Here is a 23,064-nt window from a genome sequence, read left to right as displayed (position 1 = left end):
CTTTCTTAATCTGACAATAAACATACCACTTTCTCAATGATTTCTAGAGCATTAATAAGAATATAGAATTCTGATATGCCATTCTTTCATTAGAAAAATCCTGAAATTGTCTGCTACTCAACTAGCAAAACTACAAATTAGAATAATGATGGCTAACAGGAGTATAAGAAATACTGTCTGCACCTATGTATATTTTGACCTTATCAAGTAAGAGTAGGAAAAATATATGTATGTGTGTGTGTGTATATATATATATATGTATGTATGTATATGCTTTGTGTGCCTGTGTATATATGCATGTATAAAATTTTGAAGCATATTAGCCCACCCTCATATATGATCCATCTTTACCAAGATTTTTTGGTATATCATCCCATTTTTATTAAAATATATATATTAAAAAAGAGTCTGAGAGCTATAGAATATGTGCTATTAAATTACTGTCAACAATACATTCATTGCTCAATAGCTCTTACATAAGAGAATTCACATTTTAGAAATCATTTAGAATTTAATGCAAGGAAAATCTTCCAATCCTTTGGATAATTTGTGATGTACTGGGTTGTGACAGGCTGGCCAAAAGCTGCCTTTGGTTTTTTCCATAAGATGGCTCTAGTAGTGCTTAGTTGTCTTTAACTTCATTCAAAACAACTCTGTTAAGACTGTATTGTGACAGCTGTCAGAGCAGTGTACATTTCTTTAAAAACTTATCAAATTGGTGAATTTTTGTATAGACATTTTAATTTTGAAGATGGAAGGGGAAAAAGCAACACTTTAGCATATTATGCTTTATTATTTCAAGAAAGGTAAAAACACAACTGAAATGAAAAAAAAACTTTTGTGAAATGTATGGAGAAGGTGCTGTTACTGACCATACATGTCAAAAGTGGTTTGCCAAGCTTCTTGCTGGAGATTTCTCGCTAGACAATTCTCCATGGTTGGGTAGGCCAGTTGAAGTTGATAGTGATCAAACTGAGAGATTAACTGAGAACAATCAACGTTATACCATGCAGGGAGATAGCCAACACACTCAAAACATCCATGTCAAGCAAGCACTGAAAATCATTTGCACCAGCTTGATTATGTTACTCACTTTGATGGTTGGGTTCCATGTAAGTTAAGTGAAAAAGACCTTCTTGATTGTGTTTCCACATGCGATTCTCTAGTGAAACGTAATGAAAACTCCATTTTTTTAAAAAAAATTGTGACGGATGATGAAAAGTGGGCACAATAACATGGACCCCAAAGGATCATGGGGCAAGTGAAATGAACCACCAACAACCACACCAAAGGCCAGTTTTCATTCAAAGAAGATGATGCATGGTGGGACTGGAAGGGAGTCCTTTATTATGAGTTCCTTCTAGAAAACCAAACAATTAATTCCAACAAGTACTGTTTTCAATTAGATCAACTGAAGGCTGTATGTGATGAAAGCGTCCAGGATTAGCCAACAGAACACACATAATATTCCATCAGGATACTGTAAGACCTTTGATTTGACAACCAGGCAAAAACTGTTACACCTTGGCTGGGAAGTTCTGATTGATCCGCCATATTCACCAGACATTGCACCTTCAGATATGCATTTATTTTGGTCTTTACAAAATTCTCTTAATGGAATAAATTTCAATTCCCAGAAGACTAAAATTTGACACTTGGAAGAGTTCTTTGCTTAAAATGATAAAAAGTTTTGGGAAGATGAATTATAAAGTTGCCTGAAAAATGGCAGAATGTAGTAGAACAAAACCCTGAATATATTGTTCAATAAAGTTCCTGATGAAAATGAACAATGTATCTTTCATTTGTACATAAAACACCGAAAGAGTTTTTTTGCCAATCCAATATTTCTCTATTTAGGATAATGAGAACCTTGGCTCCCAGGAAGCTTAGCTAAATCTGATGTTCTATCACAGCTAAATTACCTTAAAGTTATATATTTCCTCACTCCTTTGTATCTGATTTTTTATTTCTATTAACTAGTATTCACATCCTATTAAAAGTCACTTCAAATCTTATTTTTAAGAAGAAACAGTAGAAAAAAGAAAAAGAAAAGAAAGGTTAAACTAAACAGACAGGCATCTTAATATATAATTATATCATATGGTGAAAAAATAAAAGAAAAAAACGTTAAGGCTGCCCTTGAATTATCATTTGAAAAGATCCCCAAACAGATCTACAAAATGCTAGAAAGTCACAAAGAAAACTAATGGCGTTAAGTACAAAAGCTGAATGACATAAACAATCCAGGCAAAAGAATGCCCATGTGCCTCAGCTCACTTGTTTACCAGATCAAAGGTAGGGCTACTTATAGACTAGAAAAGTAGGACCTCAAATATTTGTTCTTTGTCCTCTCCTGAGCTTAGAACAGTTCTTATTCTTAGCACAAAGTAGATGCTCATTTGTGTTGCTGCTGCTGCTGCTAAGTCGCTTCAGTCGTGTCCGACTCTGTGCGACCCCATAGACAGGATTCTCCGGGAAGAATACTGGAGTGGGTTGCCGTTGCCTTCTCCAGTGCATGAAAGTGAAAAGTGAAAGTGAAGTCACTCAGTCATGTCCGACTCTTAGCGACCCCATGGACTGCAGCCCACCAGGCTCCTCCGTCCATGGGATTTTCCAGGCAAGAGTACTGGAGTGGGTTGCCATTGCCTTCCTGTGTGTAGTTATATCTAATATCTAAAGCTAGAAGAAAATATAATCTAGATTTTATATTATCCACCAAAAATCCACCTCAAATCCTTGCTCCTACATGGTGAGCAGACTCTATAGGACAAACAGTATAGTGCAGACAAAAACTGTACTCCATAAACTGATACACTGGAAACTTTTTCACCTTGTACATAATTCAAAGAATAAATACTCTATTCTAAAGAAAGCGCTCAATACTAGTTTATAATCCAATGCATGGCAGAAGATAGTAACTTAAAAAGTGGAACTTTCTTTTGTCTTTTTAAGGTATGATGAGTAGGGCTAAATTAATTTATCAAGTATATGCTGAGAATCTATTATGTCTTAAATACTATGCTATGAAAATAACGGATGGAAACACTATAAAATCCAATCAATGATACACTACACCAGAGATGCATCAAAGAAAATTACAAAATCATTAAAATGGTGTCTTTTTATGCAGAAATGGAAAACTACTCATAATTAAAAGAGAGCAAAGTTAGGAACAATTTTTTTTAAATGGAAAGTATATAATCTTATGTACATATACACAGGCTTAAGAAAAGACTAGAAACACACACATAAAAATATTAGTAGTAATTATCTTTGCAGTGAAACTGCATATGATTTTTATTTTCTATTTTGTACCTCTCCTTATGTCACACACATATATTCCCAAGCAATTCAAGAGAGGAAGAATACAACCTTTTCAAGAGATGGTGCTAGAGCAATTAGACACCCAGAGGCCAAAAAAACTATCCTTGACCTAAATCTCATACCTTATAAAAAAAAAAGTGAGTCAAAATGGATTACAGATTTAAATGTAAAATAATAAAACTTTCAGAAAAACACATGACAAAATTTTCAGACTATAGGGATAGGCAAAGTGTATTAAGCACAAACCATAAAGAGTGATAAATTGGATCTCATGAAACTAAAACCTTCTGCTCTACAAAAGACTTGGTTAAAAAAAAAATGAAAAGACAAGCTATAGAATGGGGGGAAAAGTATTGGCAACCCACATATTAAGAAAGTATCAGTTCTAGAATTATAAAGAACTCTCAAAATTCAACAGTAAAAAACAAACCCAATTAGAAAGTGGACAAAAAACATAGACACTGCACTGAAGAAAGACACAGATGATGAATAATCACATGGAAGATATTCAACATCATTTTCTATTAGGCTAAAAGTAAGATATGATGAGATACCACTATGCACCAAAAAAGAATGGCTAAGATAAAAATAGTAAGAAAGGAAGAAATAGTAACAACATCAAATATTGATTAAATAAAAAAGTGGAAAAAACTGGATCTCTCATACACTGCTGGTGAGAATAACGCAAACCAGTATGGTCACTCTGGAAAACACGCTGACAGTCTCTTATAAAATTAAAACAACACATTAATTACACTCTTTGACATTTATCCCAGAAAAATGAGAACTTATCTTCACAGAAAAAACCATATACGAATACTCATAGCAACTTTATTCATAATAGCCCAAAACTGGAAACAACCTAGATGTCTTTCAACGTGAAATGGTTAAACAAACTGGTAGTGCTTTGAAACTGTGGTGCTGGAGAAGACTCTTGAGAGTCCCTTGGACTGCAAGGAAATCAACCCTGAATTGGATGGACTGATGCTGAAGCTTCAATACTTTGGCCACCTGATGCGAAGAACCCACTCACTGGAAAAGACACTGATGCTGAGAAAGACTGAGGACAGGAGGAGAAACGGATGACACAAGATGAGATGTTTGGACGGCATCACTGACTCAATGGACATGAGCTTGAACAAACTCTGGGAGATAGTGAAGGACAAGGAAGCCTGGCATGCTACAGTTCATGGGGTCACAAAGAATCGTACAAGACTAAACAACTGATCAACAATAGTGCATCCATACTGTGGAATACCACTCAGCAATAAAAATCAACGAGTTACTGCAATAAGCAACAAGTCTGATGAATTCTCCAGGGAATTAGGTAATCAGCCAATCCCAAAAGTTACATATGATTCCACTTACACAGTTTTGAAAAGACAAAAATGGAGGGAGCAGTATGGGAGGAGGAAGTCATAGTAATAATAAAAGGGCGGCAACAACAGGGATTCCTGTGACAATGGATCTATTTTGTATCCTATCAATTTCAAAATCCTAGTTGTGATACCGTAGTATAATTCTTGAAGATATGCCTCAAGGGGAAAATCTCACTATATTATTTTGTAAAACTGCAAGTGAATTTACAATTATTTCAAAATAAAAGGCTTAATTCAAAGAGAACCCTGAAAAGCAGTATCTATAAACTAGGGGAAGAAAGAAGAATGCTAGCATTTTTACTTTGATTTTAAAAAGAAAAAATTTAGTTAAGCAAACCAAAATATCCAAAAATAAATAGAAAACAATACGAAACAGTCCATATTATTTAAGCTAAGCCCTTTTTAAAAGTTACAAATCCAAACTACACTCTTGGAAGAAAAAATGGGGCAAAAACTTCCCAACACTGGATTTGGCAATGAGTTACTGGCCATGACACCAAAAGCAGAGGCAATAAAGGAAAAATCAGACAACTGGATTTCATAAAAATTAAAAAATGTTTATGTCTCAAGCCACTATCAACAGAAAAAAAGGCAACCCACAAAATGAGACAAAGTATCTGCAAACCATGTATCTGGATAAGGGATTAACATCCAGAATACAGAGCACTCCTAAAGTTCAACAACAGAACAACATGATTCAAAAATGGACCAAGACATTTCTCCAAAGAAAATATAAATAAGCACTTGGAAGTATGTTCAATATTGCTGTCATTAAGGAAATGTAAATCAAAACGATGAGATACCATCTTCACACACATTAGGATGGCTACTATCCAAAAAACAAAACAAAAGAGAAAGTAAGTGCTGACAAGGATGTACTGAAATTAAACCTCTCATTAGACCACTTGGACTCTGTTGGCGGAAATGTAAAATAGTACAGCCAACTGTGGAAAATATGGCAGTTCATCAAAAAACTAAAAATGAAATTATTATATGTTCCAACAATTCTGTTTCTGGGTATATACCCAGAAGAATTGAAAGCAGGATCTCTCAGGAAGGGGTGGGGTTAGTGAGTAGGAAGGAAGGATTTAGTTTGGGGGAATCTAATGCACAGCACTGTGATTGATTATAATTGACAAGTACTATATACTTGAAAATTGCTGAGAGTGGGTCTTAAATACACAGAAAGGAAAAGGTAATCACATGAGGTGATAGAGGTGTTAGTTAACTCCAAGATGGTAGTCATATTGCAATATATGTGTATCAAATCAAAAAGTTTACATGTTAATTACATCTCAGTAAAGCTGGGGGAGCGACAGGGAAGATGAGAACTGAAAGAAGGCAAAAATAAACATTTGGCAAATTTTTTAAAAATAGTGCTCTTCTACAGAGACTACTTCAGAACGTATCTAGGAAAATTCTGATATAAAGGAAAGCCACCGAGTCAGGGAACTTGGATTCTTTTTTTTTTTTTTTTTGGTGGCAAGTGGTCTGTGGGATCTTAGTTTCCTAACCAAGGGCTGAACCTGAGCCCACAACAGTGAAAGCACCACTGGACCGCCAGGGATTTCCCTAGATTTATTTTTTGAATCTCACTACGTCAGTAATAAACTACATGACCTCTAGGATTTCATCCCCTGCTTTGGACCAAAAGTTTCCTCTTCTGTTAAAGATAAAAGAATGATTACCTAGATTAGACTGTTTCTAAGCGACTTTCAGTGATAAAATCCACTGAATCTGAGGAAAATATCACCATTCTGGGGACATCTTTTATTTACATCAAATTACCTATTAGACACATATTTTAAGAAAGGATTAGATCAAGGTCATTGATACATGAAAACTAACAAAAATCAACCCAACGGCAGGGGTCCCCAACCCCTGGGCATTACTGGTCGGTGGCGGCCCTTTAAGAAATCAGGCCACACAACAGGAGGTGAGCAGCAGGAGTGAGCAAAACTTCATCTGTATTTACAGCTGCTCCCCATCACTCGAATTATCACCTGAGCTCTGCCTCCTATCAGATCAGTGGCAGCATTAGCTTCTCATAGGACCACAAACCCTACTGTGAACTATGCATTCAAGGGGTCTATGTTGCACGCTCCTTTTGAGGATCCAATACCTGATGATCTGAGGTGGAGTTGAGGTGGAGGTGAGTCACTCTGGGGAGCGACTGCAAATATGGATTATCATCGGCAGAGAGGTTTGACTGCACAGAGACCATAATAAATCAATTGCTTGCAGACACCTATCAAAATTTTATCCATGAATGGCAAGTCACAACTGAGCTGCATCTGGTGGCAGACTTTACAGTGGCAAGTGAGTTGACGTACTTCGATTACACAGCTACATCTGGTGGCAGGCTTTAAGTCAGAATTCAACACTTACTTTAGTCCATGCATGGCCCGCCAATTATTTACCATTTCTGTCCATGCCTCTCTCCTGCACTGCATACTTAATCTCAGTCACAGTTTTTGTAAGCCCACAAGCTAACTCTAGCCAAAATGAGCAAAACTCAAACAAAGCTTCTTTGAAAAGAAGGAAAGATCCAATGATGAGACAGCAAAAGACTCTAAGACTGCCAACAAAAAGAAAGCTGGATTTAAAAGAAAATACCAAGAGTCCTACTTAATTGTGGGTTCACTGCAACAGGTGATTCACATTCTCCAAGCTCCTTTGACTAATACGTGGTGACCAGCTATCCAACGTAAGCCATGAAACCTTCAAAACTGCTTCGCCACATGGAGACCAGGCACTCTGCATTAAAAGACAAGCCTTTGGAGTTTTTCAAAAGTAAAAAATGTGAATACAAAGAACTTCTCAAAATAAAGAAACGTGAACATGATGAACAGCAGCAATTACGGAAGTCTAGCACTTCATCAGCTGCGTCTACACTGAGCATCACTCTTAGAACCTAACTGCCTGATTAATGCAAAGAAGCCTTTACTATTAGCAAAGAGAACTTTTTAGGAGAGTCTGCAATTCAAAAGGTGGCATGCATTCCTCTTTTGGCTAGCACCATAACTAGATGAACTGATGAAATAGCAGGGGATACTGAGGCACAATTGTTAGAGAGGATTAATGAGTAACTGTGGTACACAATCCAGGCTGACAAGTCTACCAATGTTGACAAGGCAACAACACTTGTTTCTGTGAGCTATATTTTCAGGAGGATGTGCATGAGGATATGTTATATGCACTTTTGTTGCCAACCAACACCACAGTTGCAGAACTGTGCAGTTAAGTCAAGTCTTTGAATGATTAGATATCAGGAAAACTGAATAGGTCATTCTGTGTCGGGATATGCATGGACTAACCAGCTGCCACGACTAGACGGTTTTCTGGTTGCACTACTTAGGTCAAAGACGTAGCTTCAGAATGAGAGTCTACGCACTGTGTCATCCATAGAGAAATGCTGGCTAGCCAAAAAATGTCACCTGAACTTAACATTTTGCAAGATGTGATTAAAATTGTCAACCACTTTAAAGTATATGCCCTTAACTCACGTCTGTCCATGCAGCTCTGAGAGGACATGGATGCAGGGCACACACATCTTCTCTTATACACAGAAGTGAGATGGCTTTCTAAAGGTGGATCACTAGCCAGAGTTTCTAAATTATGAGAGCCACTCCAGAGATTTCTTTTAGAAAAACGGTCACCACTGCAGCACATTTCAGTGACACAAAATGGGTCACAAAACTGGCCTGTGTGACATTTTCAACCTGCTCAATGAGCTCAATCTGTCACTTCAGGGGAAAACAACTGTGTTCAAGTCGGCAGATAAAGTGGCTGTACTCAAAGCCAAACTGGAATTATGGGGTGATGAGTGGATATTGGGATTTTTCACATTTCAAACATTAGTAGAGATTTTGAAAGAGATTGAGCCTGGGCCTTCTTTCTCCCAAGCTGTGTTATCACCTATGTCAGCTTTCAAAAGAGTCTGAGCATTACTTCTCAACCACAAACAACCCCGATACTGGAAAAGAATGGATCCACAACCCATTTGTGAATGAGCCAGGTGAACTGACTTTGTCCAAGCTAGAAAAGGATCAACAGCTTGAGACCGCAAGTAACAGTGGCCTTAAAAGTATGAGACGACTTCAAATCTCCATCCATTCTGGATTAAAGTCAAGGCAGAATATCCTTAGATTGCCACAAAAGTACAGAAAAGCCTGCTTCCACTTTCAACATTCTATCTTTGTGAAGCAGGGTTTTCTGCAGTGACAGCCACCAAAGCCAGATTACAGAGTAGACTGGACAAAAACTGGACACACTTTTGTGTCACTGTCTCCCATCACCCCCAGATGGGACCGTCTAGTTGCAGGAAAACAACCTCAGGGATCCCACTGACTCTGCCTTATGGTGACTTGTATAATAATTTCATTATATATCACAACATAACAGTAACAGAAATGAAGTGCACAATAAATGTAATGCCTTGAATCACCTTGAAACCACCCTGCCCTGCCTGCCAGTCTATAGAAAAATTGTGTTCCACAAAACTGGTCCCTGGTGCCAAAAAGGTTGGGGGCTGCTGCCCTAGGGTGTAGTAAGCAGTGGCAAAGATCTCTTGGGAAACATTTACTATTTGTGTAAACTACAAAGCTGAAGTTTCGTATTATAATCAAATAAAGGACCAAAACAACTATCATTAAAAGATACACATAATTACTACTGTGCATCACAGTAGCATACTAAGAGTTCAAGGAAAATGTTTATAAGTAGTAGTATTTTTCTCAGAAATAAATCAAAAAGCAGTCAAGGAAAAACAATATTCAAGAAGCCATTCTCATACCACTGAAGTCACCGTCAACAGGCAGTTAAAGGGCAGAACAGTGATAGAAGGAACCAACTTCTACTTAAATCAACTTCAAGAGTTTAGCAAGTTTTCTCGTTCCCTTTCCCATTCCCTCAGTCAGACAATGCTAGAGGAAGAAAGTGTAGTATGATTAAATGGAAACTCCTGGGCAATAATAAAAATCCCCCTTTTGAAGATTAATCAGACTGCTATCCTAATCTTGGAGGATGATCTCAACAATGAAAGAAAACGAAGGAAGAATTTTACAGTTAAAAAGATAGGTTATTAAATACTTGTGAGTATCCATATTAAATTATGAAATATGAGAATATACAATTTAATCATTTATTATTCAATTTTTTTTAAAGTGCTATTACTGGTTCATTTATAATTATATACCTAGACGATCCAAGCATACAATCTAAAAATCTATTAGTGATTTTTTAAAGTCTTCAGTAGAATGCAGTAGGTAATAAACATGAGAAATCAATCTCCTTCTATTTAAGTATCCAGATAAGAATACAATTAAAGAAATAGCCCCATTCACAGCAACAGCCACTCTCACCTTCCCCTCTATTAATTTTTTTGGAAATAAGCTTAACAACAACAACAAAAACCAATGTAATTCCTCACCGTAACAAGAAATACACATACTAAAAAAAAAAAAAACAAACCACTGGATATAACAAGAAGAAAATCATAAAATCCACTAAAGAGCATAAAGTGTTAAATAAATGCAAAATTTACTTTCCTAGAAAGAGCTATGCTACTCTAATGGTATCAATTACTTCTTAAACTAATCTATAAATTCAAGCATTCTCAATCTACATACACACAAGAAATATTTTTTAGAACTTAATGATTCAAGTTCACCTGGAAAATTTTTTCAAAAGTAGAGTAATAAACTGACACTTCCAGATATTAAGAATATTATAATGGGGGAGGGGAGAATCATGATAGCATAATATTAAAAAATAAGTAAATGAAAAAGAAAACCTCGATATAGATTAAGTGTATTTGGAAATTTACTATTGATAAAGATAGAGTTTTTAGAAGTAAAACGATGATTTATTCAAAAAATGGTGTTACATCTGGTTAGAAATGTGCAGAGAATCAATCTAGATAATTACTTCACTCCTTAAGCCAAAGTAAGAAAACAAGTTATTATTTTTATAATCCTGGCATTAATCCTTCCTAGAATACCATTAAATCCAAAAACCATAAAAACTGACAAACTTGACTACACTAAAACTTAAACTTCTATATAGCAAACAGCACAACCAAAGTATATAAGCAACAAAACAACTAAATTCATGTAGAACACAAAAGGCATACAAATATGTAGTATTTCTAAAATAATTTTTACATTTAACTTGGCAAAGTCACAATCAGTTAGCAGCAATCTGACTCCAAAGCCTAAATTATATATAAGCCATACTACACTGCCTGTCTCAGATTTTTACAAGTATTTTAGGACAGCTAATATCCAATTTGTTCAAGAATGCTTATAGTGAGGTACTCTCATATACTACTGGTGAAGTATAAATGTATACAAACTCTTCAGAGAGAATCTATCAATCAATTTCAACTACACATACAGCAAATGCACTTTTGGTATTTATCCACCAAAAAAAAAAATCTATGTAACAGTGTAAAAATTTACATACAAGGAGTAAAAGAATAGGGGGTTTCTCTGAGGGCTCAGGGGTAAAGAATCTACCTGCCAATGCAGGAGACATGGGTTTGATCCCGGATCTGAGAAGATCCCACATGCTGCGGAACAACTAAGCCCATGCACCATGACTACTGAGCCGGTGTCTGAAGGCCATGAGCGGTGAATACTGAGCCCACGGACTGCAACTCCTGAAGCCTGTACTCCACAACAAGGAAAGCCACCACAATGAGAAGCCCGTGCACCTCAACTGGAGAGTAGCCCCTGCTTGCCTCAACTAGTGAAAAGCCTGTGCAATGATGAAGACCCAGCACAGCCAAAAATAAATAAATAATTATTTTTAAAAAGAGTATAAGAATAAACCTATATTCTGTACAGCACTGTCATGAATATGAAATTCTTATTTATGCCAAGAAAAATTTAAACATAGAAATTTTCTCTATCTTTTAGTCTCCTCTAGCATTGTGTACCCTCATTTTGCATTGACCAAACCTCCCCTATCAACAGGCATACCTACTCAACCATAAAGAACAACATTCTCCTGGACGTCCAGCGGTTAAGAATCAGCCTGCCAATGCAGGAGGACACTGGTTTGATTCCTGGTCCAGGAAGATTCCACATGCCACGGGGCAACTAAACCCATGGGCTGCAACTACTGAAGCCTGCAAGCCCGAGAGGCTGTGCCTGGCAACCAGACAAGCCACCACCACGAGAAGCCTATGCACTGCAACCAGACAGCAGCCTCCACTCGCCACAGTCGGAGAAAGCCCTTGCACAGCAATGAAGACCCAGTGTAGCCAAAAAAAAAACATTCTCCCAACAACAACAGGACAACTCAAAGCATAATATTCCTTCTTGATCTTATAAAGGGTCACAAGACCCATCACGATGGTGCTTAAATCTGGATTATGTAAACTAATGTAGAGCCCTCTGTCTCAAAAAACCTTACATAAAACATGTGTTGACTTCTGATGGGCGGGACAGTTCTCAGAGGTTTCTGAGGTGCTCTTTCTGGGTTATAATCCTTAAATTTGGCTTGAATAAAATTTTCCAATTCTTAGACCTACTGATTAATTTTTCATCGACATGTGTAACAACCTACAAATGTTAATGCTAATTAACATATATACATACATACCTACTATAACCTCTTAAACTGAAATATTTCATCTTCCATTTTTATCTAAAGATACTTAAGACATGTACATATATGCACATTTACATGTTAGAATACATATAAAAGTCTTAAGAAGACACAACACACTGAGAATCTCTGGGAGATGGAAGTATAGGGAATTTTCACCTTCTATATTATAAATTTCTGTATTTTATAAACAATTAAAAAATTAAGGTAACTGTTTTAGTGCTTTGCCTAACAAAAGTCTCTCACTGCTTGTACCTTGACCAGCCCTCCAAGCCTGAAAGTGTTAATTGCTCAGTTGTGTCCGACTCTGAGACCTCACGGCCTAGTCCACTAGGGTCCTCCATGGAATTTTCCCGGCATGAATACTGGAATGGGCTGCCACTTCCTCCCCCAGGGGATCTTCCCGACACAGGGATCAAACCTGGGTCTCCTGCATTGCAGGTAGATTCTTTACCGTCTGAGCCACTAGGGAAGCCCTACCCTGAAGTATTTCACTCTACACATACCTAAAAGACAGAACTGATAGAAATGGTACTCATTTCAGTAATCAAGTTCAAAGAGATAAAGAAGATAGACTCCCACAGTTTCTGGTTTAGGAACAGTTTTCAAAAGAAAGAGCAGACAGGTCATTATGTTGCTATCAGGTATCTCTGATAGGTCGAACTGCATCTACTATACACACGGTAATATTCTGCAGTTAGCCCCAGGACAATCAACTAAATCTTTTGAAGTCTTCAGAGATTAACAGGGCACCCAAAGAATCCATCTGTTGCTGCCAGGATCCTTATCTTTTCCTAGAAGACTGAGAGTAAATCTAGGCACAAAAAGATATCCCAACATGCCTCTAAAATCACTCCCATAATCTTCAAAGATGGGGCAAGTCAAACTAACTCATTCTAGACTAGGTAAGGAGATTCATTTTGAGATTACAGGTTTCTTGTGTTAGCCCTAATACAAATGACACAACTTTATCTCACCCCACCCCACAGGATTCTAGAATTGGTCTACTGGTCTACAGATTGAAATTCCAAGGACACAATTATCAAGAAGGTAAGGTAAGGTAATTCCAAACTTTGGAATTATGTAAAAATAAAACTTTCATATGGGAAAGCACAGTTGCAGCAAAATCATTGCATTTATACTAAATTCAAGCCCCAACATTATCAAGTAACCTATCCAATCTACACTATAAAAGTACTGATTCATTCCATTCCCCTTTCATACAGTAACCTGGAATTACTATGGAATGAAATATTTCACCCAAGTGTATTTTACAATGTGCTACATTTCAGAATTTTATCCCTTTATAAATACTTCAAAAATTAACGAACTACAGAGACTTGTAGCTAAAAATGTCTGTCTTATCAAATGCTTAACTCATCTCCCTCACCAAAAAAAAAAAAAAAAAGTACAGAAACAAAACTAGTTCTCACTAGCAGAGAAAGGTTACAAATATGGAAAGGGAAAACACTAGAGTGAACTCTTTGGTGCTAGACTAGAATTGGCAGTATCATTGTGAAATCATTCTGTATTTACAGAAATATAGATATGAATGTGTATGTCTGCGCACATAAAAATATTCCCTAGTTCTGTGTACTAAGAAGGCCAGGAGCAGTAACACCCCAAGAGCACCAAGTACCAGAAGTGCCCTGATTTTGGCTTCTAAGGACCACTTTCCACTAAAAATAACTGAAGCAGCAGGTTTGAAGGTAAGTCTGGAACAGCATATTGTGCTAGATACAAAAAAGTGCTCAAAGAAGGAAGAAAGTAAAAGTAAGTCAAAAAAAAAATAAACCAGCTGGAAGGGGTTCTCACTAGCAAAATCAACAACAATTTGAGCATCACAATAAATGATAATGGATTATAAATCAGTGAATATAACAGGTAATCATAAAGATAGATGTAAATAAATAAATAAAAAATCTGATGAGGAACAAAATATTTACATAGTTTCAATACTCAGTCCCAAAATACTTAGTAATTACAAATGAGGAAGGAGTACCTTGACATAGGAGACATCTAGCAGTTACAATCTTAATTACATAACCAATTCCTATCAGTAATGGGACAACTGAAATTGCTTGCCACCTAATAAGACACAAGAATCGAAAATCACTTCCATGATAATCCTGCCATGAAACTCTAATCAAAATCTAATTAAAATGTCAGGAAAAAATGCAAATTAAGGTTTAGTTTAAAAAATAGATCTATAATCTTTAAAGTATCAAATCCCCTAAAAGTAAAGATTAATTTAAATTGTTACGGATTAAAGAAGACTAAAGAATATAACTATATGTAATGTATGATTCTAAACTGGATACTTTTAATCTAAACGACATTAGAGTGACTTGTCAAATTGAGACGTTAGTAATGGATTATTAACTTCCTAATTTTGATAGTTATGATGTTATTATGTAGGAGAATGCCCTTATTTGTAGGAAATAAACATTAAAGTATTTAGAAGTCATGATGCATCAGGTTGACAGGAACAAAAAAATTATTTTCAGTATGCTTCCAACTTTTCTGTGTATCTGTCATTGTTCCAAATTTTAAAATATGAAAAAAATTACAAAAAAAAATCCCTGGGTAGGAGGGTGGTTTGAGGGAGAATGGAAACGTGTACACGTATGGCTGAGTCCCTTCCTCGTTCACCTGAAACTACTGTACTCCAATACAGTACAGTAGTACTGTAATCAGCTGTACTCCAATATAAAATAAAAAGTTTCAAGTTTGGAGGGAAAAAAAAAGAAAATGCTTTCCAAGAGTCTGCCAATTCCCAAAGCATGGATTTTTACGCTACAGCAATAAACAAACTTATTTCTCATTAGCAAAAGTGTGTTGATTGCAATTATTCCTATTTTGATTAACAAAGATTATGTTTAAAATTTTTAAAAAGCCTAAAAAAATCTATAGTGGTATTAAAAAACCTAGGAGCGGTACATCTTCAGATAAGAACAGAAAGTAATTTGTACAAAAGTGGATTGGGACGTGGGACTGGTGGAGGGGGTAGGGTAGACAACAAACACATTTGAAGAGCCAGATACACAAAACAAGCATAAAGTGGGATCTCCAAAAAGGGTAAGTTTTCTTAGCAAGAAGAATTGGGAGAAGTGTGTCCTGGGCAGTGAGCCAGGTAATAAAACCATAGTAGAACAGCTGCACGGCTAAGGCCTCCAGCCATGGAACTCTCTCTATACTGTGGGAGATATGACACTTGGACAGTTTAACTGTGAAAATAGGGGAATATTATCTCCCGAGGGACAGGAAATACATGTAAGAGGACAAGCTACCCTAAGAAGAAACACATTGGCTAAACAGACCAAAGACAGAAGAACAGGGACTCACTTGGCCTGGGGAAATACACTTAAATGACCAACACGGTATAGTCTGGACCGTAATATAAAACTTTGAAAAATCTAACATCTGAGGAAAAACCAAAAGCATGATATAAATTCCAAGCACGGTAAGAACAAACTTCCTATATTTTTAATAGAGCAAAAAGGAGATAATGTAAAAGTAATATATATCTTGACTTTCCAGGTGGACAGTGGTAAAGAATCTGCCTGCCTATGCAGATGACACAGGAGACATGGGTTCGATCCCTAGGTCAGGAAGATCCCCTGGTGGAGGAAATGGCAACCCACTCTAGTACTCTTGCCTGGAAAATTCCAAGGACAGAGGAGCCTTGCAGGCTATAGTCCATGGGGTCACAAAAAGATGGACACAATTGAGCGTGCGCGCGCGCGCACACACACACACACAATATATATACATAGCAAGAGATTCAAATACATGTAGATCAAAAATAACACTAAAAAATAAAAATCAATTCCTATAAAAAAAAAAGCAAGAGTTCTTAGAAACTCTACTTTTCTTTCCCAAGAGTAATGAAATAATTAAAAAGAACTGAAGACCAAATTAATGAGCTAAACAAACAAGCCAGAGGATTCTCCCAGAGTGGAGGAAAAAAAAAAAAAATCAAAGCAAACAACAAGAGCTCCACAATCCCAACATCCACCTAAGTTCTCAAAGTGTGAGCAATGGGCCAGGGAAGTCCTGAGACACTTTCAAGGAGTTTTCAAGGTCTAAACTATTTCATCCTAATATTAAAACATCATTTACGCTTTCCCACTATATTGACAGCAATGGTAGGTAAAATCTCTAGTATCTTAGCACAAAGGCAGCGATATTAAGCTAGACTATAGAAGCATTATATACTCACAGATTTCTTTTCAAACACTTAAGGATATTTTTAATGAAGCAGTGAAAAATAACTTTTTTTAAAATTTGACCATGCGGCATGGATCAAATTTGGACCCTTGGCAGTAAAAGCATGGAGTCCTAACCACAGGACTGCCACAGAATTTCCCCTACAAAAAAATAATAATTTTATAAATCTCAACTCTTCAATATATGTCTTCTTCATATTCTGTGGAGAATTGGCAATCTTGAGGAGAGGACTTAGAGTTATAAAGTAAATTAGCCTTTTTTTTTTTTTTTTAATGGAACAACATTTTGACCTTAAAGAGAGAATGAGAAACTATGGTTATACAGATTTAGGAATTTGGCAGACATTTTCTCAAAAATAAACCAAGTAAGCCTGTAACTTCAAGGGGAAAACACTGACAGTATTTTGTTACCAATGATTAGTATTTGAGCTTCCAAGTGAAAATCTAGAATTGTGGAAAACTTATATCTGCCACCCTGAGCTTGATAGCTTCATATTAATGAGATCACTGGTGACATTAACAACTTTTTTGGTTTTGTTACTGCAAAATGAAATGTGTCAGCTTTTGGGAAAAAACTCAACGAACCAGTATTTCCCAAACAAACAATACATGGTGCTACAAAATCGTAAACAAGTCAAAGATTCATTCCAAGTCCAAGCTACACCATGGACTTTCAGGAAATAAGAAACAGAAATTCACTGATATGATTTCAGATTCAACACTGCAGGTCTCCTTTAAAAAACTACCACTTGCCAAGTTTTGGCTAAGATATCTCTCCCTTTTCCAACCGTATGTCTGTATGATACTGGATTTTCTTCATATACTTCAACCAAAACAATATACTGCAAGATTGAACGCTGAAGCAGATACGAGAATCAAATTGTTTTCTATTCAACCAGACACAACAGCCTTGCAAATACATACAATAATGCCACTCTTTGCTAAAAATTTGTTTTGGGAAACAGTTATATTTTTGTTAAAAGTGTTACACTAAAAAAAATAAATAAATAAAAGTGTTACACTAACACACAATGGTTTATTTAATTAATTTGTAAAACTCTGTAATACAGGAAATAAAATATATATAACCCATGTAAACTAAAGCTCTGAGGGGTTCTCAGTAAATTTTAAGAGTAAAAGGATCCTAAGAACAAAAAGTTGGAAAACAGCTGCTTTAGGGATAATTAGTATTACTTGTAATTTTACTATGCTATAATTGAGTGAATCCTCCTAATGACAAATAAAATGTATACAGCCCTTTTCCCTAAAGCAAACTGAGACTATTCTTTAAAGTTTTTATTTTTATACAATTTTTAAAGGTTACTTTCCATTTAGTTATTACAAAACATGGGCTATATTCCTTGCAATGTGAGACTACACTGTTTTCTAAGTTAGTCTTTTTTCCCCTTTTCTATTCTCATTGTATCACAGCCCCTAGCTTCATGATGTTGTCAATGTGCTTTCTCACCTCTTCTAGTACATGAAAGGCAGGAAACAGCTCAGTATAATCAAAAACAAATATGCTGTGAATAAGGATGCCCCTATGAATGAAGCCCCCAGATTTTATTACATCTATTTTGATCACTTAAATATCTTTATTATTTTCAGATTTTTATACTACATTCTATAGGTAAATAATCTCCAGGTAAGTAGAATCTTCTTTCATTCACTTAATTTTTAGATATTCTTTTCTATTGTCTCATACACTGTCAATTATAGAGCCTGGAATGGCCTTCATCCAATGGTAGCTGGAAAAATTTGAAGTGAGAAGAATAAAATAAGTGATAGAATTTCATGCTATTTCATAAAAAGATAAAAGAAGGCAATTTCAAAAATTTAGATACTGACAAATAAGACATCTAATCTGAGAAGAAGGAAAGGAACAAATAGAGACGGGAGATACAGTAGTATAAGTTTTAGTGCTGTAACAGGCCAAAAGTTCATAATAAAGCAAGAAGGTAAAGGGGGTTAATTAACATAAGAATACATAATAACATGATATTATCTTAACAGAGGTAATTTTAGGGATATTCAAGAGAAAAAAGAAATGAGGAAACAGAGTAAAATTAAAACAAAATATACTGATGAGTATTAGGTTAAATATTGGCATGTAAACTGAGTGGGAATGAAAAGGGATGTTGAGAGTTCAATGGAACTGACCAAATAAATGTCTTCTACTCATCTTTGAAACAATGTTTGAAGTGGTAAGCATAAACTGGTAAAGTTCAGAAATGGGAGAAGAGCAAAATATAATTAAAAAACAGAAGCTGAATATGGAGAGAATAGGGGAAGTAAATGAAGCTGACTAGAAAAATAGGAAGATAAAGGAATTAGAGAAGAATGCTGAGTAAAGCTAGATTTCTCCCTTACAATTAGGAAACAAGACAGAAAAAGTTAAAAGTTAAATCTGAAAAAAAATGGATGCACTACCGTTCCAGTGATTACAGGCGCAAAGAAATAAAAAATAGTAGCGAGTAAAATCACAGAAAAAGTGGAAAGCAGAAATTCTAAGCTTATTTCCTTAGACAATTCCAAAGTAGGTATTAGAGAGCATAATTCATACACATAATTTTTCATGGTAAATAGTGTGCATTCAGAAACTGAATAATCTCTTATGAAGAACTAAACATGGGTACAATATATGTTATCAGGAAAAGAAAAGAGAAAGGCATCTTTAGGAATTTATAACACAGGTATTCCGCCCCCCCCCCAAAAAAACACAACATGTGATAGAGAAATGGATGAGCAAGGGTAAGAGAGTCAAAATAAAAATGCAAGCAACAAAGTCTGCTTAAAGAGAATCTAGATAAGTAACAATTACAAAAGAAAAAATTACCTTCCTATCCAACATTACTAAAATCTGCATTAGCCCAAATACTTTATAACACTGCCATAACTATTTCTAAACCAAAAACAACTTAAACTCTAAACTGTGTCATCTATAAGCAATTATTTAAAATAAATGCCCAAATATGCACCTAATTTTCTGAAATTGTCCTGTGTTTCTTATAGTAAGGTATTGTTTCTACCAAGAGCTCAATACCAATCACTAAAATAGCTGAATTTTAGAGATTCACCAACAATACATATGAAATATCTCTAACTATAGCTACCACTTTATTAAGAAAAAACATGCAATAAAAAATTTGCTTTCTATATCTTAACCTCTGTAAGCTTTTTAGACATGAAAAATCTGTAAGTCTGTTCTCAAACAGCAGGCAGACTTTATAATATTTGAATCAATTAGCTGAAAGATTAAGTTTATCACCATGGAAAACTCTTAAGTACCTTCAATCAACAGTGCCATTCAGTGTGCATTTTGTACAGACACCTTGGAAGTACTCTAGATTTGCCAATTTAATCCAAGAAACCTCTCAGAATATTAAGAATACCCAAATTTTGAAGCCATTTTAAAATATTTTAATTATCATCTTTTTAAAAATCTTTTTAAGCCACTGCCACCTTTTAAACAAGATTTTGAAAAATACGGTTTGAAAATACTTTAAAACTTAAAATTCATTTACATTAATTCAATACCAAACTAAGTCTGCGTTTAAACATACCATTGCTCCCCTAAGGGAAAAAGAAAAATCAAGAACTATATCTAAAAACAGGGATTTAAGTAGGTATCTTCCAGGGCTATAATACTTTTTATAAGTAAAATTTACTAATGTAGAGAAACATTTTTGCAAAGTGATAGCTCTCTATAAAGGACTTGCTCTATTAAGGTTTTGCTGCTCTGAAGCCAAGTATAAACCATATAAGGAGACTCAAGTTCAATGCCATTTATTTTGTTCCCCTCTTTCAGATGCCCAAGAATAACCTCTTTCGTTGCCTAATGATACGTTCCAAAATCATAAAGTAGATCAGTTAGGTACTTTAAATTCCTTGATAAAGTTCCTTTGACTTAACAGGAATTACCTGATGGTTCACAAATCTTAGCAACAATTTAAAAAAAACTTTGAAGGAGCTCTAGAGATTAAGCTTTAGGGAAAAAATTCAAAACAGAGGTGAAAGATTTCCATTTTGAAATGTATTTGTGAAATAATTTGATCCAATCCTTTACGACCTAACTTTTCTCTCCTTTGAACTAAAGAAAGCCAACTATTCTTTCTTGAGGTAGCATGGGCAATTAAACATCCATTGATATTTAAGATATACCTACCAACTAAATACCATACTTATTTAATATTTATTCAAAAGCATAGTATAATCTTTCACATCCCTTTACCACAAAAGTACAAAGGGAAAAAAACAACCTTAAAAAGACACACATTAAAACACCACTGAAGAAACCGGTTTGTGTTTGCTGCGACCAAAACTGGTTTGATCTATGAAGACTACCGATTGGTTCAGGAGTGTTTATATTTATGACTGACTGGTGGAATGTCTCCCAAGCTTCAATAACCCCTGCCCCCACCGTAGATACTCATCACCTCTTAGGCGGCCAACACAAAAATGTAAATACTGTACTATACCAGAAGCACAGATGTTTATCACAATCACTGTGATGCCCATGAAAATTGTTGTAAGCGTTTTACTTTCCTTCCTGTGTCCTGTTCTGAACTGCACCTAAATCCCAACAAACCAAACTACTTCACAGGTGTTTACGTGTGTTTTTAATTATAACACTCTTTATCGATAATACTTAAACTCCCTCCTTTTTCCTTCTACTGTCAGTAACAAGAAAAATCTAGCCGACAGTTGTTTTCAATTAATTAACCAAACAAGTATAATCAAGTTCTAAATGTCTGAAAGGAACAAGTTATTGAAGAAATCTATTTATTACCCACCTAGAAAAACGACTAAGAATGGCAAAGGTTTCTGTTTTATAAAACCCAATGAAATATATCCATAAAGACTGCTACTAAAAACAAATCTATACAGATAAAATTAAACGCAAAGGCCAAGTAATCGGTAACAGTATGAACAAATGTGGCAGCCATCTCAGCAGCAACAAATCGCTCCCCGCAGTGACCTAACTTTCTTCCAAAACAAAAGTTGCCAGGTTCAGCAACTTAATGAATCAGAAATATACATAGTGTATATGTTCCAGGAATCTAAGACTTCTGGACCCTGTGCCGAACAAAGGCACTCTTTCTTCGGATTGCTTAAAACTTTTCGTCCCACCTCATTCTTACAACCTCTCTAAAATAACCAAAGAGGGAGTAACATCTTACTATTCAGCACCTAAAACACCATCCCGTTCGACATCAGAAAAGGAGAATTTAGGGGAACTTGAGAAAAAACTGAAAAACACGAAAGTTTCCTCTCTTTTCTGGCCCGGGAGCTTTGTGGCTCGTAGACACTTCTCGTGAAATTTACCTTTCGGTCGGGCAGTGTCTCAAGGCAGCTTTTTCAAGGCTTCGCCTGACATGATTTCCTTCCCTTCATTAGTCACTTTGGATCCAGCCGAATTTCTCTCTCCGGTGAGAGCGGATGTGGAGTGGCCTCCCGCAGTAGGAAGAGTAGGTGGCTTTGGTGGGGGCTGGGACGCGCGGGCTGGTTTCCCGGTCTCGAGTTTTGCAGGAGTTTCCCAGCCCCAACTAGGATCTCCGCCGAAAAAAAAACTTTTCACTCGTGACACCGCCCGGAATTACCGTGAGAAACTCACTTCCTGCCTTGGCGAACAGCAGGATCCAGCTCGGTCCAGGGGAACCCGGAAAACCAGCTCCACGCGCGCCGGGGAGGGGGAGGGGAGGGGGCGTCCGCCCCGAGCCTGGGACTCCGGGCGACCCGCGCGCCCCGATACCCGACGGCGGCCGAACCCGGCCGGCGGGGGCGAAGACGTCGCCGGGGCGCTGGGAGAGCCGCGGTCGCGCTAGGCCGCCACCTCCTCCTCGCCGCCGCCCCCGGAGCCGGGCGGCAGGGTTATTGTCTCGATAGAGCCTGCCGCGCCCTTCGCCTGCGCCGCCGCCGCCGCGGCCGCCCCGAGCCGGAGCCGAGGGGCCGGGCTGGCTCGATGGCGGCCCCCTCCCCGGGCCGTCCGTCGGGCTGTCCGTCCTTCCGTCCGTCCCTCCCCGCCTTCCCTCCTCGCCCTCGATCCCTCTTCTCCTCCTCCTCCCGTTTTCCCGCCGCCGTCCCCTCGCGCCCCTCCTCGTTCTTCTTCCGAGGCGGCGGTGGCTCCCCCGGGAAGCGCAAAGGCTGAGGGCAGGCGGCGGCTTCGTCTCAAGAGCTCGCGGGGCCGCGGCAGGGGCCGAGGCTGCGTCCCGCGCCGCCGCGCCACCTTCACTCGAGCGAGAGACTGCGAGGGGCGGGGAGGGGAGGGAGGGAGCGGAGAGAAAGGAGGAGGAAGGGGGCTGGGGCGCAGGGGAGTCACTGCCTCACAGGCCGCGGCGGCAACAGCGCCACCGCCCCGGCGGCGTGGGGGGAAGAGCTGCGCGCGGCGGCGGCTCCGCGGCGGGGGCGGGGCGGCCTCCCGCGGGCTTCGCCCCAACCGCCAACAGCCGGGCTGGAGGCCGGCGCGAGCCAGTCACCGCGCGCGGGGGCGGCGCGGGCCGACGTCGGCGGCGGGGGGC

General features: G+C 37.6%; 1 protein-coding gene across 15 annotated transcripts in view; it reads right to left on the bottom strand.

Annotated features, from left to right (window-relative positions):
- Window positions 1-22,780, bottom strand: part of ERBIN (erbb2 interacting protein) — a 123,828-nt gene extending 101,048 nt beyond the window's left edge. For all 15 annotated transcript variants that reach the window (XM_081518359.1, XM_081518362.1, XM_081518365.1 and 12 more), the window contains exon 1: window positions 21,872-22,780. The gene's annotated coding sequence lies outside the window, so the exon portion shown is untranslated. The remainder of the gene's footprint in view (window positions 1-21,871) is intronic.
- Between the last annotated feature and the right edge of the window lie 284 nt (window positions 22,781-23,064).

This window comes from Giraffa tippelskirchi, chromosome 8, assembly GCF_054371585.1.
Source record: "Giraffa tippelskirchi isolate mGirTip1 chromosome 8, T2T-mGirTip1v1.2.pri, whole genome shotgun sequence".
Lineage (NCBI taxonomy): Eukaryota > Metazoa > Chordata > Mammalia > Artiodactyla > Giraffidae > Giraffa > Giraffa tippelskirchi.
Note: the sequence above shows the minus strand (reverse complement) of the source record. Positions and strands in the feature narration are given on the sequence as shown.